The following is a 9175-nucleotide window of genomic DNA, read 5'->3' as shown; positions in this document are numbered from 1 at the left end:
CCCTTAGGTGAGAGAGAGATGAAGCAGGGACCCCCCACTACATATTGTATAGATGAGAGATGAAGCAGGGACCCCCTACGACATATTGTAGGCATTACGATTATGGTGTGCCATTGCATCCTTTGAAAAATAAATAAATAGGAATAAGCATTTTTGGTAAAAACAAAACCAAACTAGAAAAGGTACTCCTCTCCGCCAGGTCAAGTAGGTTAGTGTGGGCCAGCAATGTTCGGAATTCGCCAATCAGGCAGGAATGGGAAAAATCGGATGGATCACTTGACTTAAGAGATAATATGTACCGATTTGTGTGATGTTTGGACTACATTTGTAGGAGTAATATGAAAAAAAATTATTTGCAAAAATCGGCCTCCTGGTGGCACTATAATAGGGCAATGTAGAAAGGGTGGCATTTGTTCCTCAACATAGTGCAAATGTGCGTGCAAAGTTTCACCGCAATCGGACGCTGCGTTCATGATTTGCGGCATTTTGTTCCAACTGGGCCACTCATGCAAACTTAAGATGTCAATCGTAGCCAATCAGGATGGAATATGAAAAATCAAACAGATCCGTCTAGATCATGTGTACCGATTTGGGTGAAATTTGGATACAATCTGAAGGAGTAATATCCCCAAAAATATGTTTTACATAAGTCGGCCTCCTGGTGGCGCTATAAAAGGCAGATGTAAAAAATGCAGGGCAAAGGTTTTTCCTTGGCATCTAGGTTGAAAGAATTGTGTCAATGGTTAATGGCTAGACTTATTTACTGAACAATGGTAATACAAACAGCAACATTTTAAACTCAGACCAACTTGAAACATGGTGTTAGTACAGAATATATTTAAACTACACGTGTGGTTTATAAAACAGGTCCAGTCATGTCAAATAAACATGCAAACACAGTGCATTTATTTAAATTGTAATGTATGTATGTACAGTATGTAAAATCATTCATGGGTCTAATTTCCTATTATCAAAAATGATTTAAAAATGATGCTACTATTGCAGCCCCCCTGTACGAATTGACCCACCAAAGCCTGCCCCACCACGTTGCCTGGACAGCGGAGACTGAGGCGGCGTTTGTGAAGCTAAAGGCGGCCTTATGTGAAGAACCAGTGTTGACAGCTTCCAGAAGCCCTTCCTCCTCCACACCGACACGTCCGGCACCGGGGTCTGAGCCGTGCTGGCGCAGGTGGTGGACTAACACCCGATCACGTTCATCTCCAGGAAGCTCCTCAGACATGAGCGAAACTACGCCACCGTGGAGAAAGAGTGCCTCGCAGTGAAGTGGGCCATTCATCACCTGCAATACTATCTCTGGGGACGGACCTTCACGCTCATCACGGACCACGCCCCATTGAAGTGGATGGCCAGAAATAAGGACCGAAACGACAGAGTCACTAGATGGTTCCTCGAGCTCCGGGACTACCATTTCACCGTGGAGCATCGTCCGGGGAAGGAGATCCCCCACGCCGACGCCCTCTCGAGGCTATATGAGGAAAGAAGTGAAGCTCCCGACCCAGGTGCGGAGCTTAGGGGGGGATATGTGGAGTGTCGCTAGGCAACCGCCTGCCCGGTAAGCACCTCAACGGGGAGAGTCAGTGGGACAGAGACGGTGCACGGCCAGCCAGGCCCCGCCCCCAGCTGGGCTGCGTCATCGACGGGCACTACCTGCCCGTCTATCTGTGGAATCAACCTGAAGTGAGCGCACCTACGTTGCTCAGCTGGGGAGCGCACAGACAAACCAAAAGCACCGTCTCTTCCTCAGTATGGCCTGACTCTCCACGTTGACCAGACAGGTGCACAGGCGGTAAGCAAACCCCCAATTATTCTCCTCCTCATTACCTGGTGTTATAGACCCCTTAACAGACGACGTCACACTGATAAGAACCAGTATGCGTGCAACCAGTATGCGCTAAATGAAACTCATTCTATCAGGTCTCGCCAGGACGTGCCACACTAGCCAACACACAAGAGGGGGTTGGGGTGTGCTGAAACTAGCGCACCCCGAAACAACAGGTTGGAAATTGATTGCGTGAAACAATCACCTGCGCATCCAGTCTCAATGTTAGTAAACAATTAATTGGTCTATATGACTCTGAGTTTAATGGTTGTGTGTTTCTGTTATGGAGGAGTTTCATCAATGGCCTATGTTCCTCAGGGAATTTAAAGGCCTAAGTGGTGTGTTTCTGTTATAGGCAACCTAGGACCTGATGTGTTAACAGACCATTCATGGACTGGAAACCCACGCAGAGGGCGTGAGGTGCATGGAAGATTACTAACACGGAGCCCGAGGGGGTGAAAACTTTGATTTGTTTGATTTATGATTTGAAACGTATTAACAAACGGCACCAGGGGTTTCCCCCCTGTGGACGTTCCATAACTCCTCATAAAACGCCCTGTGAGGCCTTCGCAAATACTGTCTCCGAGTGTTGGTTTGGTTCAGTCTTCACAGTACGTACAGTATGTATGTATGCATCAACTACTGTCACAAAGGTGTTAGCCGACTCAGCGCTGTTCGAGTTATGTACCGATAGGGACAGAAGAATCGTAAATTACCCCCCCCCCCTCCCCCCCAGGCAGTAGCAGCGCCGAGTGCCCTTCAACAACACAGCCGTCTGCGCCTTGACTTCTGTGCTGCGCTCGCCCAGTGTGGGCGGGGCTATCTACTGAGACCCGGTAGAAAACACACGCTCGCGTCTGGGCCAAGCCTTTTCATCCAGTGCAATCACCCCCACAGACAGCCGCACTCACCCACACCCACAGCCAGACAGTTTCATTATTGTGAAACCCAAATTGAGCAATTATATTTGTCGACTATGCCACCTTTGTTTGAGGGGAAGGTCCCCTAAATATCTATATATATTAACACTTCCTTCTAAGGCTACACACAGGTTTGAGTTAATACCAGGTAATGTTTCTGAGAACAACACAATAAATCCTTGCTTGAGAGAATCTGACACGGAAACAGTTTGTATAAAAGGTAAGTACATTTATTAGTCCCTTGTTCTTCGCCATAAAATACACATAAAACCATAAATCAAATATACTACTAAAAATCCCTATCCTCCTATGACGTCAAATAAACTAACTAACATACAATCAAATATACTACTAAAATCCTATGACAGTGGTGCAAATTAGCAGAGTGCAAATACTAGCAAATCATGTGTTCCAATTACTTCAGAAGTAAAGTGACAATGCTAATAAAGTGCTAAATACTCATCAAAAGGCATCAAAAGTTCAAGTGTCCAATGTGGGGGTTTTGTAGTTAGGCCAGGAATCTTTGTCATGCGCTCTTCACGTCATTGCCTGAAATTACAGAAACTGGAACCAGTTCATCTATTTGTAACAGAGTGTCAAGCAAGGAATTTAATATAAGTGTATGACTACGCCACCCTGGTGATGGTTAACCAGGGAAAAATGAGACCTTTAAATCGGGCTCCCCAACAATGCAAGGTTCGATAATGAGGCTTGAGACAAGAGCTTTGGTTTCCCCCCAAACATAAAAGGAGATTTTATTTACTTTTAGCACAGAACATGGCAACAATTTATTAATGGCTTAAAATATCAAATGCAGTGCTATACAATCAAGCATAAAATACGCAGTCACAATATACCACTATATATATAATGTTGAAATCCCAAGTAATCACAACAATATTACTGACAACAAGATAAACGAACTACATCTGGTGCCGAATGGGCAGGTGGGCAATGGTCGACCAACACAAGGAGCTAAAATCTGGGGAGCTAGGCTAAAACAGGTTAAAGAACCGACCAAAACAAGTAATGAAAAACACACAGCAACTAAATCACACTACATGCAAGAAAAGAGAGCGACACCGTGTAGAAAGGGTGCTCGCATTCACATCAAACCTGGAGAATGGTCGTGGACTATCGTGCTCCTAGTGACCCCTGTAGCTGGTCGGCTTTACCCCCCGGCTCCCGCTCGGCTCCAGATGGTAGCAGTGCTCAATGTTTAGGGGAAAAACAAAAACATAAATTAGTACAAAGGAAAATATAGCTCAAACAAAAGAAAACAAAATAATAACTCAACGTAAACAAAACAGCAGTGGTGAGATCTACAGGGGGGTGGAAACAACAACATTAAGTATACAAACAAATCAAATAATCAAATAAACATAATAAATTAACAGTTTGTATACCTTAATTATTGTTATTCCTTCTCATTATCCCCCTGGCTCTCATCAATATGACAGTCCGGACCCGAACACCTCAACCTGGGTGATAACACAAACAAAGATTAAAATGCTGCTTTAAAACATAACAAGAAAGAAATGACTTGAAGTCATATCCTACCAGGTGCTCTGTGTGTGTGTGTGTGTGTGTGTGTGTGTGTGTGTGTGTGTGTGTGTGTGTGTGTGTGTGTGTGTGTGTGTGTGTGTGTTTTCATAGACCTGATTACTTGTTTTTCGGATTGCTTGTTTCTCTCACCAAACCTGGCAACATTGAATCTGCGACAATAAACGCTATAATGGTTTTTATGTAAGTGGTGGCAACATGTTTTGACACCACACGGGTCTTCCCAACAATGGCGAAGATTGAGGTCAGTGTGAACATGGCCAAAGAATAACTTAATAGTACAAAAGTATTGGCATCAAAAGTAAAAGTACTAAATCTGTGAAAATAGCAGATCTACAAGCTCACAACGCGACCACTTGAGGCCAATTACATCAGCTATTTTCAAAAAGAATCTTGAAAGCAAGCCCAAATAAGCAGTGGTGGAAAAAGTACTGAAATTCTCTACTTAAGTAAAAGTACCAATACTGCAATATGAAAATACTCTGTTACAAGTAAAAGGCCAGAATTCAAAATTAACTTGAGTGAAAGTACAAAAGTATTGGTATTAAAATGTACGTAAAGTACCAAAAGTGAAAGTACTAAATCTTTGAAAATAGCAGATCTACAAGCTCAGTACAGTACTTGAGTAAATGTACTCAGTTACTTTCCAGCACTGCAAATAAACAGCGACACGACGTTGTGACGTCTTTGTTGAACTGTGAAGTATATTTTCGATCCTAAGAGCGGGCATTTAATACCGGTTTCCTAAGAAAGAAGCTCCAAAGTATAGGAGTCCAGAGTCCAAGGATTTAGGTCAGACATCTTTTTATTTCAGCCTGACCGGGACGTCTGCCATTGTGGTCAGATCAGCAGTGCGCCCAGTCACAAGTAACAACAAAGCATTTATACACTGTTCACCTCCTGTCAACAAGGGGAGGGGTCAGGTAGTTTAAGCCCAACCCCTGATCCCTGTTCACCAATCACACACATACATGCATTCTAACACAGTTGTTGTCGGGCCGAGTCCCCGCCTACCTCACACATTTAGCAATTATTACAGTGTAACAATCTGTCTTATTTCTAATTATCAAACTTTACTCTTACACAAAGTCTGGTATAGTAATTCTTGTCCAACATTTCTCAAGCTTTAGAATGAATCCACACACTTTATATTTCCTGGTTGCAAACAATAGTTTAGAAAGAATACATCAATAAAGACAGCATTTACTCCAGAATGAATCTTTTCCTTAATGACATTTCTCTTGGTTAACAGCACAGGTCAGAATTATCAACTTTATTCATTTCAACTATGCACTTTAAAGGACTTATTCTTGTATGAATGCACATGGTCTTACTCAGTTTGACAGAATTAGAATTAAACCTTAAAAGTCTTCTGTAGACATTCTGTCCTCCATTTACTATGCATTCACTGTCGGGGGTCAGCTGCCTCCTCACGAGGGAACAATGGTTATTCTGATTAGGTTAAATAAAAACAAAGAAGGACACTTCTCAACTGAAGGTGTCAACACCTGGTCTCCAGTGATTTACATCTCTTGCCCTGTGAGAGTTTGAGCTTCAAAAGATCTAAACACAGTAGAACAAAGCCCCTCTCCTGGAGGTGAACAACAGCTTATCCTATAGAAAAATAAGAGTTAGGGTGAGGGGAAATGCAAATTGATTATTGCAGCCGTCAAGCTTGGGAGTTTCTATAACACAGGATGTATTATGATCAATTATGAGAAACACCGTGTCCATGTTTGAAACGATACTACAATCCCCTCTTGGGAGACTTAATAACGTCTCCCACAAAGGAACTTTCAAACATGTGAAATAATAAAATACTGGTTAAAACACTCAGTGTTGTTCGCTCCTCCAGCCATCTGTCTGACCTAAAAAGAATTAACACTCAGCAGCTACTTCTGCATACCACTGAACCTGTGAAACGAATCATTTGGTTACTTGATCAAGACACATCATAACACACACTTTAACAAGGAATGTTCATTCTCCACGCGCACAGAAATGTTCTTCTGTTCTTTCTTTTTTCGCCTAAACTAATAAACCGCAAAATTCTTCTTCTTTTTCTTCGAATGTCCATGTCCGCTTACTGGGGAATTTCCAGTCAAGCTGTCCACAGCTCTTGGGCAAGGGGAAAAGAGGGGGTTTTGTGTAAATGATGAAGGGGGGGATGATTGTCATCCTTTCCATGACAATGGTACGGTTTCTCTTGTTTGACAAAAGGCGTGTGAAACCTGCTGGAATCACCTTTCCACTGAGGGGGTTTTGTCTTTCATCTTGACAAAGCAACTTTGTAGAATCTCAAAAGCCCCATGATCTTTGGAACCTCCTGCTATCTGCCTGGGACGATTTGTAGAGCTGAGTCGACAAGTTAACCCCCATGGCTCCCTGCTGTCAAACTGTAACACCTAGCCGTCTGCCCGATGTCTGTCATCTGTCGTCCTGCCGTGTTGCTTTTGACGAGTATTTAACAGCCCTCTGGTCGAAGATTCACGCCATCTCCTGGTCTGTAGAGTTGCTCCTAGTTTCCTTGAACTCTGCTGTCATCCGGGACCTGTCTGTTCTCCTGCTGTCCTGTAGCGATGCGTTAGATGAGCCAATGCTGATGAGTAGACCGATGGCCTGGCGAGCGATGCTCCTTTCTCCGCTGATGCCGTGACACTAGGGTTGAGATGACTTCAGGTTGAAGGGCCTCGGACCAGCACAGCTTTCCTGGTGTATCGATTTCTTTGACTTTGGCTCCATTTGACATCCCACCGACTCCATCTTGCAGCCCTGGACACCATCCACTCAGCCATGATCCCCTCTGGATTATCAGCCATCTGTGTCTCCAAGTTCCTCCAGCTTTCTCCAACTCCATTCCTGACATGAAAATACTTGGCAAAACTTTCCCTAAACTTTTCCTAATAAATCAAACATGTTTCCAAACAGATAATACATTTTAACTAGGTCTTAGCCTATTGATTCCTACATAAATTACTCTATCTCAATTTTTCATTACAATCAAACTTTTTAAATTTTTCCCTCCTTTGTATGTTTTTCAGAACACTAATTCAAAATTTATACTACAGTACTCTCTGTACAAACATCCCCTCTTGGTCCTAAATTTAGTAATAACAGAACTTTTACTCTCAATATTTTCAAAATGTGTACTCTCCTTAAAGCCTAATAAATCTATTTTACTTAAATACAGATCAGTGTTGGTGATGTTTTGCCACCAGGGTGCAAAGCCGTTTAAACAAATGGAACGAAGACCCCCCTAACTATCTGTCAATTTCTATCTAATCTGTCTACCTTATTCCTATCATGGCGTCTCGAGCATGAGGATAAACTCCCCTCCAGCCACCTATTTGTGACCCTCAAGGTTCTGCCAAAACTATACTAATTACTTAGGTCTGTACCAGAAAAAGACTGTCCACCCCTGGTAACTCACATCAACCAACACTTACCTTGAAACTGCGGTCAAATTCTCTTTCTTTCCCTGGTTCCTAACAAAACAAACAAACAAAAATATGGTAATTTCAAAGCACAGACATCTCCTATTAAATGCTTGGATTTTGTATATTGTTCTGTCACCTTTAGATAAACGAATTTCAGCCTATTTTTAGCACCAGTACTGAACCACTGAATTAAGTATTTAAGTCCACTATCGAAACTCTATTATATTAGTCGATTCGTGATATGAAAAAGAATAGTGATCCAGACCGGGAACTGTTTATAAGCTGTCACTCAATTTAAGGCAAATTTACAGTTTACATTTTAGCACCAAAGAGAAAGGTCTATGTCCTTTTAAAAACCTGAACGAAAAAGTGTACCTCCTTCATCTCTTGGCCATCAGAAGGCCAACAATGACTCTGTCCTAAGATCTCCTATTTAATAAACTAAAATCTAATTCACTTTAGCAAAATAAGAATCACAAATATCTCCCTGTTGCAGTAGTTCAGGTGTTTTTTGGAATGAACCCCCAAACTCCTGCAATCAGAAAGCCAGTGAAACTTATACTTTACGGTTTCTCCATTTTAACCTTCCATTATATCCAAACCATAGTCTTAAATCAACACTGTCTAATTACTTATTCACGGCTGAGTCAATTAAATAAAGTGTATCTTTTTAGTCAAAGCACACATGCTAGCTACATGTCCCTCAATTTCTAAAGTACCACCAACAGATCCTAATGTGGCCATGTTATGCTTTTCCAATCCGTGTTCAAACCTTGGTGTTCGGAAAAAACACAAGCAACCCTGTTTCTGGCCAGATAACAGGATCTTCCAAAGGCATGCATTCCCCTGGCTGCAGTCTCTCCGAAAACAGCCCTGATTTGACACAAAAGGACAACACACTCATAACAACATATTAGACCAGTTAAATAATTAAGCCGTCATGAATGAAGCACAAATCAAATCGAATCAATCCTATATAATAAAACCTTAGCTCTCAATATTTAAATATCTTCACACGGACATCTACAAATCTATAGTTGATCAAATTTAACCTTTGCTCTTATTATTTCAATTACATCTCAATTCTTTCTCCTAAATTAATTCTTTACTGTAACATTCCAATTTTTCCTTTTTTCTAAATTCACTTCTTACTGTCCTCTTTTGTAGATTACTTTAACAGTTCTAAGATTATTTTCACTATCATTTAGACTAAATCGTTATATCAGTTAAATATTTAAACAATCATTTCATCTCACCCCTCTACAACACTCTTTGCAAAAGATGTGTTGTATAAAAATGAAATCCACCAATCTATCTCAACAACAACACCGGATCCAAGCTATTCCAAGCACCGAAAAAATCTCAACATCCAGTCCAACAAAAAATAAAAATAAAACTTCCTCCACAAGACGCAA

At 41.7% G+C, this 9175-nt stretch overlaps 1 protein-coding gene across 1 annotated transcript in view; it reads right to left on the bottom strand.

The window, feature by feature from the left end:
- The window catches only part of LOC311038360 (GTPase IMAP family member 8-like), a 67957-nt gene that overhangs the window by 20963 nt on the left and 37819 nt on the right, over positions 1–9175 (bottom strand). The gene's annotated exons all lie outside the window — the stretch shown is intronic.

This window comes from Gymnoscopelus microlampas, assembly GCF_963454915.1.
Source record: "Gymnoscopelus microlampas genome assembly, chromosome: 21".
Classification (NCBI taxonomy): domain Eukaryota; kingdom Metazoa; phylum Chordata; class Actinopteri; order Myctophiformes; family Myctophidae; genus Gymnoscopelus; species Gymnoscopelus microlampas.
Note: the sequence above shows the minus strand (reverse complement) of the source record. Positions and strands in the feature narration are given on the sequence as shown.